At 42.5% G+C, this 15,653-nt stretch overlaps 1 long non-coding RNA gene across 1 annotated transcript in view; it reads right to left on the bottom strand.

Annotated features, from left to right (window-relative positions):
* The window catches only part of LOC309519392, a 167,978-nt gene extending 154,956 nt beyond the window's left edge, over positions 1-13,022 (bottom strand). The window contains exon 1 of the long non-coding RNA XR_014213832.1: positions 12,617-13,022. This is a non-coding gene — a long non-coding RNA (uncharacterized lncRNA). The remainder of the gene's footprint in view (positions 1-12,616) is intronic.
* Positions 13,023-15,653: the final 2,631 nt, after the last annotated feature.

Here is a 15,653-nt window from a genome sequence, read left to right as displayed (position 1 = left end):
TCTGGTGCGGATATATGTCTTAACTTGCAACATGGGCTTGGAAATTAGTGCAGATGTTGCATGCATTTTCTAACTTGTATTTACATTTCGGTAAAGGCATTTTTATAATATGCCTTGCCAACATCTGCTATTAAGAGTGAACTCCAAAATTATGAAGGCACTTTGTGAAGTCTTAACAGCACTTCCAGAATTGAAGAAATGTTAGGGCCAGCTTACACTATGTCCAATGTTAAAGCATTAAAAGCAAAAATACAGAAGAATATATATATATATATATATATATATATATATATATATATATATATATATGCAGGTTTTGGTGTCTTCGGGTGTCTTCCCGTGTAAGAGTCGGGGTGTCTGGGCGACGTTTCGACGAGGTCTCACTCGTCATCTTCAGGCTGGTGCTTTCGGCTTCTTGTTACTGGAACAGAGCAGAATCTGGTGTTTGAGTTCCTATAAATACTGTTGAGGGGTGTGGTGTATAGCCTCCAACGTTCTGGGCAGAAAGGAAGTTCCTAGATTAGTGTGCCTTTTCTTCTTTTGTTCCTTAATTACTTGAGGGATATCTTGAGTGATTTCATGAGTGATATTCTGAATACCACTGGGTGGGTCATTAAGTGTAGATTAGTTGCTAAAGCTTTCGTGTCTTGACCTCTTGAGCTTGTGAAGAGTTTTTCTGAGAAGATGGCTGTGCTGCATTTAGTTGTGCTCTGGCTTGGCTTCGTGTATAGGGGCGAGCTGTGATTTTGTGCCTTGTGCCAGCCAGATCTGTGTAGGGATTGCAGGGGGGTGCAGCATCCGGAGGTGCCACTATAGTTTGGCTACTGGATGGAGTCTGTAATATGTCTGTGGAGAGGGTCTGGGTTTGGGTCTGGTGTGGTTGATTGGTGACGGCGTTCTGTGTGCCTCTGGTTCTGGTGTCGGTTTTTGTGGGGAGGGCTAATTTCCAGATGTCTGGCAGGCGGGACGTGTCGTCACGCTTGTTCATGTTGTGAGGGTGTTTCTCTATCTCGATGGCTTCCATGATTATTCTCTTGTGGTGATGTTCCATGTTAAATGCACGTATCGCAGAACACAAGAATGCCGTCAAAAAAGAAGAAAAAACTTCCTCTCTTTTCCAACACATGAAAGAAACAGGACACGAAATTAATTTTGCAGATTCCAAATTGCTCTTTAACATGGAACATCACCACAAGAGAATAATCATGGAAGCCATCGAGATAGAGAAACACCCTCACAACATGAACAAGCGTGACGACACGTCCCGCCTGCCAGACATCTGGAAATTAGCCCTCCCCACAAAAACCGACACCAGAACCAGAGGCACACAGAACGCCGTCACCAATCAACCACACCAGACCCAAACCCAGACCCTCTCCACAGACATATTACAGACTCCATCCAGTAGCCAAACTATAGTGGCACCTCCGGATGCTGCACCCCCCTGCAATCCCTACACAGATCTGGCTGGCACAAGGCACAAAATCACAGCTCGCCCCTATACACGAAGCCAAGCCAGAGCACAACTAAATGCAGCACAGCCATCTTCTCAGAAAAACTCTTCACAAGCTCAAGAGGTCAAGACACGAAAGCTTTAGCAACTAATCTACACTTAATGACCCACCCAGTGGTATTCAGAATATCACTCATGAAATCACTCAAGATATCCCTCAAGTAATTAAGGAACAAAAGAAGAAAAGGCACACTAATCTAGGAACTTCCTTTCTGCCCAGAACGTTGGAGGCTATACACCACACCCCTCAACAGTATTTATAGGAACTCAAACACCAGATTCTGCTCTGTTCCAGTAACAAGAAGCCGAAAGCACCAGCCTGAAGATGACGAGTGAGACCTCGTCGAAACGTCGCCCAGACACCCCGACTCTTACACGGGAAGACACCCGAAGACACCAAAACCTGCATTCCTGTACCCGTGAAAATCTACGAAAGCATATATATATATATATATATATATATATATATATATATATATATATGCAAATAAAACAAAGATCTGAGGAATTCATACACATAAACCAGGGTGCATCACCTTTGACATTCTGCCCCAAGTGATCATTGTGTTCCTAGGCACAAGATAATACGATCAGGGTGAAAGTTTTACGGTGGCAATGGGCAATCAAGTGGCCTGCATAGCATAGGAAATTTTAGTGTCAGTCTGATTGCCTGACCATATATTGTCCCACCCCAAAATCCATTCAAACTGAGGACTATGGGAGGTCTTCCTTTCCTCAGCCTAAATAGTATTGGGACACATATATATTTGCTGGGCTATATGGCGCAATGGTGACATCATGTTTACTACGATGATTGCTTGTTGGCTGGGATCATGCTGTGGAGAAGGAACTTCAAATTAGAAAAATAATAGTGGTGGTGAGGCAGAGGCAGTGGGTTGGGGAAACAATGGCCATAAACATGTATGGGGGGGGGGGCTTACAAGTGACTGCCCAGTCCCCAGTCATTACATCCACACCCACATAACAAGTTCAACACTGAAATTGAATCCCATGAAAATTCAACACAGATCTCTTTTAAAGGTATGGGATCCTTATCTTGTGGAAGTGGAAACTCCAAAGTCTTTCTGAATTCCCTTTAGGAACAATGACAAAGGAGCAATGAGTGAAAAATCAGGAGTGGCTAGAAATATATATACCTGGGACGCGGGTGGCGCTGTGGGTAAAACCTCAGTGCCTAGGACTTGCCGATCGCATGGTCGGCGGTTTGAATCCCTGCGGCGGGGTGAGCTCCCGTCATTCGGTCCCAGCTACTGCCAACCTAGCAGTTCGAAAGCACCCCCAAGTGCAAGTAGATAAATAGGTACCGCTTTATAGCGGGAAGGTAACGGCGTTTCTGTGCGCTGCGCTGGTGCTGGCTCACCAGAGCAGCTTCGTCACGCTGGCCACGTGACCCGGAAGTGTCTTCGTACAGCGCTGGCCCCCGGCCTCTTCAGTGAGATGGGCATGCAACCCCAGAGTCGGACACGACTGGCCCATATGGGCAGCGGTACCTTTACCTTTAAATGACTTATTGAATGTGTAGCATTATGATTCATAACAGCTATAGCATGACACTTGTAGTAATTTATTACACCTTTAGTCATTGCCCTGGTCTCTTCAAAGTCACAGTGTTGTAAGCTGCTTGAGCAAGATCACTGCCTATATTACAGCCATATTTTGAAGACTATAATGGAAATTTATAAGACCTATCAACTTTTTTCATTTTTTTGTTTTGTTTTTTGTTTTTAAAGAAACATATTGTGTGCCTAATATTATATACATAATAGATGGGAATGGCTCCAAACCAATTCATTGCATAATCACCTAATTAATACAATCTGTAATAATTAAAAATCCTTTGGAGAATTTGAGAAAACATTTTACTGTGCATGTGCTGGAGATAATTTTAAGACTCAATGTCTCAGCTGTTTGCTTATTTTTAATTTGGTCTTCCAAATTGCCAGCAGGCTTATTGCTGTCTTGTGGGCCACTCTCTTAACAAATTTCATTTCTTAAATGGAAAAGGCGGAAGCGGATGGAGGGGGGGGGAGTTAAAGGAAGAAACACTTCGTACAATCCAGTACAATGACTTGTGTTGGCTGTTTCAGACAGGGCCAAGGACAAAATGAAAGCTCACAATGAGAGATCTTCTGGGTTTTTTTATGATGTGAAGCAAATAGCAGACAAAGTAGTCTGAATTAATTTTGAGAAAGGAAATTCTCCTTGTGCAGCTGGAACAGCACCTCCAGGCACAAGGGGGAGGTCTCAGCAGGCTTGGGGGGACCAGGTTTTGAGGACAAAGACCTTAGATAGATGATGATAGATAGATAGATAGATGATAGATAGATAGATAGATAGATAGATGATAGATAGATAGATAGATAGATAGATAGATAGATAGAGATAGATAGATAGATAGATAGATAGATAGAGATAGATAGATAGATAGATAGATAGATAGATAGATAGATAGATAGATAGATGATAGATGATAGATGGTAGATGATAGATAGATAATAGATAGATAGAAAGAAAAATAGATATAGATAGATAGATAGATAGATAGATAGATGATAGATAGACAGACAGACAGATAGATAATAGATGATAGATAATAGATAGATTGCATTTTTTCTCCAAACAGCTCAGGATGGAACATATGGTTCTCCTCATTCCTCATTCAATCCTGCAATAGGCCAGTGAAGTAGGTTAGGCTGAGAGGCAGTGACTGGCCCAAGGCAATCCAGTGAGTTTCATAACTGAGTGGGGATACGAACCCTGGTCTCCCAAGTGCGGGGCGCAGGGTGTTGCTTCTCCACAAGGGCTTAAGGCACATGCAAGATGAAATATCCTGTTTACCAGCTGTAAGCATTCGATTCTGCATGCTGCAGGGTGTTGCTCATTCATAAAGGGTTTCCCTGAAGGGAAGGAACTCACGAGCAAGCATCACCCCACAGGAACAAGCCCTCCTTCTCCTGGAGCCAGGGAGAAGATGCAGCATCTTCTCACCCCATCCTTAAAAGATAAAGGGACCTCTGACCATTAGGTCCAGTCATGGCCAACTCTGGGGTTGCGGCGCTCATCTCGCCTTATTGGCCAAGGGAGCCAGCGTACAGCTTCTGGGTCATGTGGCCAGCATGACTAAGCCACTTCTGGCGAACCAGAGCAGTGCATGGAAATGCCATTTACCTTTCCGCCAGAGTGGTAGCTTTTTATCTACTTGCACTTTGATGTGCTTTCAAACTGCTAGGTTGGCAGGAGCAGAGACCGAGCAACCGGAGCTCATCCCGTTGCAGGGATTCGAACTGCCAACCTTCTGATCGGCAAGTCCTAGGCTCTGTGGTTTAACCCACAGCGCCACCCGCGTCCCTACTGTATGCTTAATTAGAGTTTTAAACACTGATTTGTCGTGGGTGGCCCCACAATGCTGATCTGCCTGATCTAGCTTCCATGGAGCTTCTTCACTACACTCAGCTGTGACCCATCCTTTAAACTCCCCAAAAACTTTTTATTTGTTCTCCTTCTTTTTGTTCCTGCTTATTCTGCCAAAGAACTTTGTACATCCTAATGTTTCTTTGCACTTCCGAGCGGAAGCAACCCTTCTGCCCTTTGGGCTACTAAATCGAAACAACCAGTAATGGAGTCTAAAAGCCCACTCAGAGAGTGTCTTCAGAGGCCATTTTTTAAATGGAAGCCTTTCTGCGTCACTGGACTGACTCCTCAATTAAGACTAGTTGTGCCAATCCACAGTTCTGGTATTAACGAGCCTTCTGTCACAGAAAGTGGAGGTTGCACTTCATTTACGGTATGAAGCAAACACAAATGAAAACAGAACAGGGTAAGAGCAGAAAAACAGCCTTGTTTTTTCAGACCAAAGGCCTATCTAGTCCAGTGTCCACAGGGGCAGTTGGAGTTCATTCTAAGTCCAGAAGCAGGACATGACAACAATCTGTTGCTCCCCAGTAAAAGGTGGTCTATGGCATTCAGGAGGTAGCATATAGCCACAATGACTAGCAGCCACTGGTAGCCTTATCATCCAGGAATGTGTACGATCCCCATTTAAAACAATCTAAATTGTTGGGCAACACACCATCATGTGGCAATGAAATGTGGTGTTCCTTTTGTTTGTCTCGAATTTCCCACCATTCCACTTTACTAGATTATACAAGTTCTAGTATGATGATATCCCCCCCCCCCTTCCCAGCCCCACACTTTCCTTTTGGAGAAGGGGTAACCAAAAGTGTACATAATATTCCAAGAGTGGACACAATAAATTTGCACATTACAATATTTGAAGTTTTATTTTTGATGACCTTCCTAATATTTCCTAGCAAGGGAATGTTTCACATCCGATGCACACTGCTGACATTTACATTTAACTATCCACCATGACCCTAAGATCTATTTCCTGGTCAGTCACCACCACCTCAGATTCCATCAAGCTGCAATGTTTGCTTCTCATATTTATGTTTATAAATATTTACAGAGAGCAAATAAAATTAAATGTAAGGTGGTCAGCCTAGAAGGCATTTGGTGAATGAATATTAGAAAATTAAGAATCTTATGCTAAGTTTTGAGCATGGAGTTGCATTTAATTACATTTTAATTGTGTGATCCATTTATCTCTTTCAAATGTAACTAAATAGGCATGTCAAAAGTTTGCCACTATTTGTTTATTTATTATAAAGGGACCATGCTGCCAAAAATCTATTCTGCTAAGAATCACAGATACATTGTTAGCAGGTACATTTTATTAAAATCGCAGATATATTATATTACAGTAGGTACATTTATATTATATATAAAAGCACAAAAACAAACCAGTGGCAAAGTTAGCAATACAGCAGCATAAAAAGCATCAAGAAGGGAGACATCTATCCAATCAATGGTCAGGGTACAGAGGCACATCTTGACCAATCGTTGAAACGCATACAGTGAGGTCACAAGGTGTACCTTGGAGGGGAAGTCATTCCACCAATTGGAAGCACTACCCACAGGACCTTTCCTACTTTCCTACTTTCCTTAAGAGCCAGTGTGGTGTAGTGGTTAAGAGCGGTGGACTCGTAATCTGGGGGACCGGGTTCACATCTCTGCTCCTCCACATGCAGCTGCTGGGTGACCTTGGGCCAGTCACACTTCTCTGAAGTCTCTCAGCCCCACTCACCTCCTCCTGGGGGAGGAAGGGAAAGGAGAATGTTAGCCGCTTTGAGACTCCTTTGGGTAGTGATAAAGCAGGATATCAAATCCAAACTCTTCTTCTTCTTCTTCTTCTTCTTCTTCTTCTTCTTCTTCTTCTTCTTCTTCTTAACACCCAGACTGGTCAATGTGGGAAGAGATGTTGCTTCATATTTATGGGGTCCAAGTCATTACAAAATTTATATGTCAGTCTTAATACCTTAAACTGAGCTCAGAAGCAAGAGTGAACTGGTGTAATATGTGTCTGACCAGAGATATCCAATGAGAGTCTCAAAATTATTTCTCTTCCTCTCATGGTTTATTGTATATTTTAATTAATTTTATATTTTACGTAAATATAAATTCCATTTTAAAGCCACCATGCAATTGTTCTTGTCTGTTTTAATTATGTATTGATTTCACCATTGTCAACGGGTTGGAAGGCTGTTTGGCATGCAAGCAGCACATAAATAAGTATATAACTATACAGACAAATGTACAGCTTAGGGCAGACCATATGTCACACACAGCTCTGTCCTCCAATACCTCCCTGCTGAACCCTGTCCCTCACCAACTACCACCTGAGGCAACTGCTAATGGTAGGGTCAACCCTGATGCAGGAGATACTTGCTCCCTTAGTTAATTAACAGACAGCAACTACTCGTCAGAAGACGGACGCCCAAGTATATGGGAAGCCATACATTTAAAAACGGTTTGCTGATGGGCCTGAAAAACTCTCGATAGGAAAAAGAACATCAATGTTTACTAAACAATTTGTTAATTACAACCCATATTTCAATTGCAAAATATTGGAAGAAACCAGACCCACCTACTGTGGGCCATTGGCTCTGAAATGACTGGCAAACTTTTGAAGATGCTAATTTTTTTTTTAAATGATAAAAGACTTTTGGAAAGCAAATAATTCTACATTCATAGACAGTTGGGACCCTCCTTGTTGTCCTGGAACAAAAATCATAGGAATGAGTTTGCCAAAAAATGCTAAATATTACATAGATTTCCTAGCTATACCCTTCTTCCTGGAGGGATATTGTCTGTACATTTTATTTTATTTTTTATGAAAATAAAATTGTCATATTAAAAATAAAGGCAGGATAATCTGGTGTGGGGTGTGTGGGGGTGTAATTCCTGATCCAGTGGCTGAGATCTGATATAATGTGAGGGGGTGTCAGTTCAAGCATTGGGGCTTTTTCTTTCTCACTTCTTCTCTGAAGCCCCTTATGTCCAAATAATATTGGCTATTAAAGGTTAGAGTGAATCACTGGGGCACACAGAGGGGATGAAGAAGGGACACGCGTGGGTTCCTGTTGTGCCAGTGGGCAACACTATGGCTATGACTTCCTTATGAGATTGAGCCCTGGTACCTCTCCGTGAAGTACTGCTGGAATAAGAAGGGTGGTTTTGTGAGAAGTGACAAGGACACTCTAGAAAGATTTCTCCTCTCACTCCTTTCATGCTCCCTGGAAAACCTTAATCAGAATCAACCAGCCCAACTGTCACAAAACAGTGGCAAGCTTTTCTGAGCTCTCCAGAGCTCTCCAAGAAGATGTTCCACAAAGCAAGGGGTGAGGGGGAATGAGCATGCCAACAACAACAAGCACCACTGCAACAACAACCAAGGTAGCCATGAGATTCAGCTAGTGGACTTGGTTCCAAGATGGAGACTGCAAACTGAACAAGTCTTTGCTAGGTGCTACAGATATCGGGAGACATACCTAGGACTACTCTGGGATAAAGAAGCAATGACTGTTTCTCCTTTTTGAGAACGTAAAGCCTGGCTATATTTGCCCTATACCTTAAATGAAACACACAGGTTCCCGGTTCGGAAGTGAAAAAAGAAACATGTCAGTCTTCATATGAGAAAGCCAGGGATTTGTAGGTGGGACCCTTCCCAGGTTCCACAACTTGAGCAAACACTGATATCATGATGTGATTACGTTACTGTGGAAATAAAACAGGGTTTGCAGCTAAGCAAAGGTTGAATCTGTAAGTGAAATTGCTGCTTCTTAACAGCACCTATAGATGACAAGCTTGTTGTTTAAGGTCTGAGAGAAGTCACCCATCTGGGAAAGATTTTATCAGTGCATTCACTGCATGTGTCATGATATTTATAGCACTATGAACTTAAATGGAATATGAAAAAACAACAACAGCCTCTTAGAATCCCCCCCCCCAGGTTGACCAAAATCTGTTGATAATGTCTGCTTAACCTGTTGTCAAATTTCAGGCGTCAGGCGCAATTTGTCTTTGGAAAGCAGCAAGACAGCTATGACTAGAGACATCCGAAGTTCCCTTACTTTGTTTATTTGCTTGTGTTTCCAAACAGTTACACTAATTCAGAATGAACAGCACTCATTTAAATTAATTGTGACCCTTGTGGTGTGAGGTGATGTTGCGGATTATTTGAAAAGCTACAGTATGCTTTGTGACATCATTATGACATGATCACGTGACAATTTATATGGCCCTCATGTCATCACACCTTGCATCAAGGCCCTGAAAATGTCTTTTGTCAGAATATGAATTACCATGAAGTTCAGCCTTATAGTGCTCATGGCTTTTATCTTGGAGAAATGAACTAGGAAAAATAAAACAATATCTATTCTGCCACTTGCCATGTCTAACATTATTAATTGAATTGTTTGTTCAATAGAACATTAAAAACTAACCAGAACATTCTGGATCAGGCCAATTGCTCATCTAGTTCAGTATCCTGAACTGCAAAATGGCTGTGGGAAACTTGCAAACAGGACCTGAGCAAAAAAAGCACACTCTCCTCTTACAACTGGTTTTCAGAAACATACCTTATTTTATAATGAATTGATTTTAGAAGGCTGTAATATTTTACTGTTGTTAGCCACTCTGAGCCTGGCTTCGGCTGGGGAGGGTGGGATATAAATAAAAAAATTTTATTATTATTGTTGTTGTTGTTGTTGTTGTTGTTGTTGCTGCTGTTGTTATTGAGATGTCAAGCCAAATGTGTTCAAGCCAACTGTGTGCAGAAGCTTGGTCAGGTAGCGTTTTACAAACAAATATAAATCCACACTAATTTGTAGTTGATAAAGTTTCAGGCCTTCAGTTCTCTTTCGATATGATATGTATGATTTAACAGCTGGGCATCATTTTCTAATTGTTTAATTATATTTAATGATGAGTCTTTTCTATCCATACTGGCCACTGTACACGTGCATAGTATGGATTATGTCAGTTGCTTGACAATCCCTTCCATTGTCTGAGACTCCGGCAAGAGCAACAGTTTCATTAGAACCGCTATACATGGCAAGTGAGTGGCACTCAGCTTAATGGGTCACAAGTTGTGAAGACCTCTCTTACAGGGCCGAACACTGGAACTAGCGCACCTGGTGGGGTGAAGCCACTACACTAGGCAGTGGAAGGTTGGCATGGTACAAATGAACCAGCAGAACCAGTCCAGTGCTCCTGCCAGTGCATCCGCACTGCAACTCCCAACCTCTCAACTCCCCCTGTTGCTATGCTACAGTTACACACACCGCCAGGAAGTCAAATTTGACCAAGGCTTTGTAATGGTTCATGATTTGCACACACACATGTAGGTAAAGGTAAAGGTAAAGGATCCCTGGATGGTTAAGTCCCGTCAAAGGCGACTATGGGGTTGGAGCCCTCATCTCATTTCAGGCTGAGGGAGCCGGTGTTTGTCAACAGACAGCTTTCTGGATCATGTGGCCAGCATGACTAAGCCATTTCTGGTGCAATGGGACACTGTGACGGAAACCAGAGCGCACGGAAATGCCATTTACCTTCCCGCCACAGTAGTACCTGTTTATCTACTTGCACTGGCGTCCTTTCGAACTGCTAGGTTGGCAGAAGCTGGGACAGAGCAACAAGAGCTTACAATGTCACAAGGATTCGAACCACCAACCTTCCGATCAGCAAGCCTAAGAGGCTCAGTGGTTTAGACCACAGCACCACCCGCATGTACACAGTGCCACACACACATGTAGTATGTCATGTCACACTTATGTAGTAGGACTGTGTCTGGGTCTGTTTTAAAACATAAATACGTGCTGTCAGTCTGCTGACAACTGTGGATCCCAGGGTGTATACATGTGGCATGATATGGGCTGAAACCTGATTAAATGAACTTTAATCAATTAATCATATGAGGTTAAACTGTTGATTAAATTTACATGAATTTGCCTATGGGTAAACAACATTTCTGTAGTAAGAAGCATACTTTTCTTGTTTCTAGAGATTACGCATGTGTGTCAGAACTTTAAAAAACGCATTCCCCTGTGTGTGAGAAAAAGGGAGACTATCTTTTAAAAGATGGGTCTTGCCATCTGCAGGGTGTGTGTGTGTTTTCTGCTTCCTGATTCATTATGGCATCTTTTTAGTCAATTAAAACTATATGTGTGTATGTGTATTGCTCTAGCTGGTTAATTGATTAAATACTGCTATATAACAGGTGCACATGTGATCTTAACGTATTACGGTGAACACAAGTTTGTTCGTTGTACAGTATGTGTTTCTGAGTAGAAAAAAATGGAATGAATGAAGTAACCCAAATATTTCACAAAAACGAATCAACGTAATTCATACCTCCCAGACAATTACATGGAACAGGACATAATTATTCTTCAGCTTTTATACACCTCTAAATTTTGCAATACAGTTCTTGACTCAAAATGTATCAAATGCGTATTTTGGAATTCAATTCATTAAAAATACAAACATTGAAATAAATATATATATTATTAAGTATATATTAATTATTTATATTTACATTAAGTATTTCTCTCTTAAAAAGAAATAATCACGGATTAATACAGAAATGGGATGGAATAGGTTTATGAAGAAGCACATGTGAAATAAACAGAGACTGGCTCTGGAGTGATGTTTCCAACCCTGATTTACATTACCTCTTCACTCCATCATTTTATTCAACCCATGAATTGACTAAATGTTGCAGCTCTAGTTTCTACACCGTCTCCCACCAACTGAAGCTGTAAGTAAGTAACTTGCAGTTCTGAAAAATGCACAAGAAGCAAATCGATGAAAGCGCTGAGGTAATGTGCAAAGCAGTCAAAAACATGCACGTTTTGCACTTCGCGTGTAGACTTAAAAGTTTAGAAAGCTCCCTGCTGAAACTTTTAAGGGAAAGGTGGAGGGGAAAATGCTCAGCAACATCCCTCATTCTGATTTATAGTGGTTGTCATGGAAATCAGCTACATTTGAAGTTAGTCCAAGCCATTACTGACTTAAACTGAGAGGAAAACAGAAACAGAGAGAGAGAGAGAGAGAGAGTTTCACTTGGATCACATATAGTTCATAACCAACCAATGCCAGCACCCAATAATGATTTTTAATCCTTAATCACAGTCCCATTTATAAATTCCTTCGCTGTGTGCGCTGATGCCAAGGTAGTTTACAGAAACAAACTTTGCAATGAAAAGTTTTTACTTCAACAAACAAACAGGCAGAAGCATGAGCCAAATGGGGAGGTATTAGTTGGGAACAAGTTGCAATACTCTTCCTATCAGCAAACAAGTCAAAGACTGTATTGTATTGGCATGAATTAAAACAGCGATTCCCAAACTGGTTGAATCTGCCTATTTCTGATCTGTGGCACGTTTGCAAGCATTCTCCCACAAGCCTTGTCTGTCTCTTTTCCAAATCAATATGTGATTTATTAATTGTTTTTAAAATGATTCTGAAACTTCTACTTTCACGTTTTTATTTTTAATGCTATTTTCTCTCAATACATGCATTTAAAATTTTTAAAGTTTAAATAAAAAGCCAAAAGAAGACAAAAACCACAGCAAAACACTCAGAAAATGCAAAACCTGTTGGCTTTCTTGATGTCCAAATCTGCACATTAGTTGAGGTGTTGTGGGTTAGGTTAGTTTGCACTAGAACTTGCAAAGAACAAACACCTCAAGTACAGTGGTGCCTTGCAAGACGAAAAGAATCCGTTCCGCGAGTCTCTTCGTCTTGCGGTTTTTTCGTCTTGCGAAGCAAGCCCATTAGCGGCTTAGCGCTATTAGCGGCTTAGCGGGCTTAGCGGATCAGCTGATAAGCGGCTTAGCGGATCAGCTGATAAGCGGCTTAGCGGATCAGCTGTTAAACGGCTTAGCGGCTTAGGATCAGCTGATGAGCGGCTTAGCGGCTTGGGAAAAAGGGGGGGAGGGGAAAAAACCCGCAGGAACTCGCAAGACATTTTCGTCTTGCGAAGCAAGCCCATAGGAAATTCGTTTTGCGAAGCACCTCCAAAACGGAAAACCCTTTCGTCTAGCGGGTTTTCCGTCTTGCGAGGCATTCGTCTTGCGGGGCACCACTGTATACCTAAACTGTGGGCAGGATAGTGTGCCTCGAGAGGGGCTGAAGTCTTCCCTGAGCCATGAAGCCACCATATTGGATGCATCTACTGTCCTAGATCCACAGCCCCCCATCCAAGGGTAGGACGGATCGATTCAATAGTCCCGCCCTACCATGGGATTTCCAATGTGGGAAAAATTATGGTTAAAAGTCAAGTATACCTGAAGGAGCATCTCCACCCCCGTCGCTCTGCCCAGACACTGAAGGTCCAGCACCGAGGGCCTTCTGGTGGTTCCCTCACTGTGAGAAGTGAGGTTACAGGGAACCACGCAGTGGGCCTTCTTGGTGGTGGAATTTGCTCTGTGGAACAGCCTCCCATCAGATGTCAAAGAAATAAACAACTACAGTGGTACCTTAGGTTACATACGCTTCAGGTTACATACGCTTCAGGTTATAGACTCCACTAACCCAGAAATAGTGCTTCAGGTTAAGAACTTTATTTCAAGATGAGAACAGAAATCGTGCTCCGGCGGCGCAGCAGCAGCAGGAGGCCCCATTAGCTAAAGTGGTGCTTCAGGTTAAGAACAGTATCAGGTTAAGTACACACCTCTGGAACGAATTAAGTACTTAACCTGAGGTACCCCTGTATCTGACTTTTAGAAGACATTTGAAAGCAGCCCTGTTTAGGGAAGTTTTTAATGTTTGATGTTTTATTGTGTTTTTAATATTCTGTTGGGAGCCACCCAGGAAATCCAGCCAGATGGGAGGGGTATAAATAATATAGTAGTAGTGGTGGTGGTAATAGTAGTAGTAGTCGTAGTAGTAGTAGTAGTAGAAAAGCTGCTGGGTGAAATTCTTTCTTTTTAAATCAGTTTTATTAAATCTCCAAAAAATATTCCAAAACTTTTATCATCATATACTTCCCCCCCAGCAAAAATTTCTTCTTGACTTCCTAACCCTCCAAAACTCTTTATCCCATGAAGGTTGAAATGAAATTGCTAGGCGGGCTTAAGCTGTGTAGTAAAATTGCCATGGCTGACAAAACTCAAAGTACGTTAGTTAGTCTTAACAGCATGAATGCAGAGAGAACTTGCAGTACAGTTAATAAGCAGATCATTACAGACTCTGACCAGGGCAGTTTCCATACTGACCTAGTCAAAATCCAGAATGAAGATTTGTTGTAAAGTGCATGATGAAGCAATTAGACCAGAGCTGAGGTTCTTCTCCTGGCTCAAGTTTGGCTCATTGCACAATAGAACGTTGATCATCATAAAGGCGATGGTTACTTCATTGAAATACAAGGTGCAAATTGACTTCATAAGAAGGGGGAGTGTGCCCAGCTAGGTTGTTGCCTGCTTGCCAGCCCAAGTTAAATGCTGTAGCCTCAACATTAGGGAATGATCAGAGTCGTTTGCTATAGCCCAGACTTGGAGACAATTAAAACATTCAGATGGAAGCTTTCTCTTCAGGCAAGTCTTTCCTTTCCTTTCAAGCCAGTTCAACTCCTTGCTGTGTTTGTTTGCTGTTCAAATTAAGGTTTTATTAATAATAAAACACAACCATAAAAACAACAAAGAAGTCTATATTTGCTCAAACCTTACAACTTTCCCATCAGGTCTCTATCAATCCCATTGCCTTGACTTTGAACCCAGACTTTTCCATGAGCTGTTGGCAGTTCTGATTGTCCCATCTGGCCCCTGGGACAAGCAGAGTAGTCAAGCCACTACAGGCAACTCCTCATTTACGTGGGGCTTACATTCCAAGGCACTGCACGTTTAAGTGAAGTCGTGTCTATTGGGAACACTATTGAAAAGGCCTGCAAACGCCCCACCGCTACCATCAAACCTCCTTGCTTAAACTCCAGCTCTACACAGGCCTCAAAGGACAGTGCAAGGGCTCATGGGAATGTACTTGTAAAAGCTCGTGGGATTGCTAGATACTGTTTTCACACCATTTTTGCCATTTTTCGCCCTTTTCATGCCACTTCCAGGTTTGTGGCGATATCCGCGTTCACACATGCCTTGAACGTGTGTAAATGGGAAGTTGCATCCAATTCCCTGCTGCTTTTTGCTGTTCAGAGTGGTAGATGGGAGGTTTCTTCTCTTGCGTCAGTTCCAGATTGGTGCAGGAGAATGGCCCAAATTGGGCCCCTGGGTCAGCGTAGAATCTAGTGGATCCTTGGCCAGCCCTGCTCCACACTTGCAACACCTCTTGTGGGGGGCTTGCAGGAACGGCACGATTGCTGTGCCAACTCCCAGACAGCTCAGAACTTTGGCATGCAAAGTGGGGGCTTCTGTAGTAGTGGAGACCCATACTGTGAAGTGGGTTAAAGGGACGCTTTCACCCAACCCTAATCCCCACCAAGATCATGAACTCACGGGTTAAGACTGTTCCCCTGAGGTTGCAATCATATACCTACTTGCCTGGAAATACCTACTTCTGAGTAGACACATATAAGATTGTGCTTTCATTGTTGAGAGCCAGTGTGGTGTAGTGGTTAAGAGCGGTAGTCTCGTAATCTGGGGAACCGGGTTCGTGTCTCCGCTCCTCCACATGCAGCTGCTGGGTGACCTTGGGCCAGTCACACTCACACTCTCAGCCCCACTCACCTCACAGAGTGTTTGTTGTGGGGGAGGAAGGGAAAAGAGAATGT

The sequence above is a fragment of the Podarcis vaucheri genome (genome assembly GCF_965113315.1).
Source record: "Podarcis vaucheri genome assembly, chromosome: 1".
Taxonomy (NCBI): domain Eukaryota; kingdom Metazoa; phylum Chordata; class Lepidosauria; order Squamata; family Lacertidae; genus Podarcis; species Podarcis vaucheri.
This window is presented reverse-complemented; position numbering and strand designations above follow the sequence as displayed.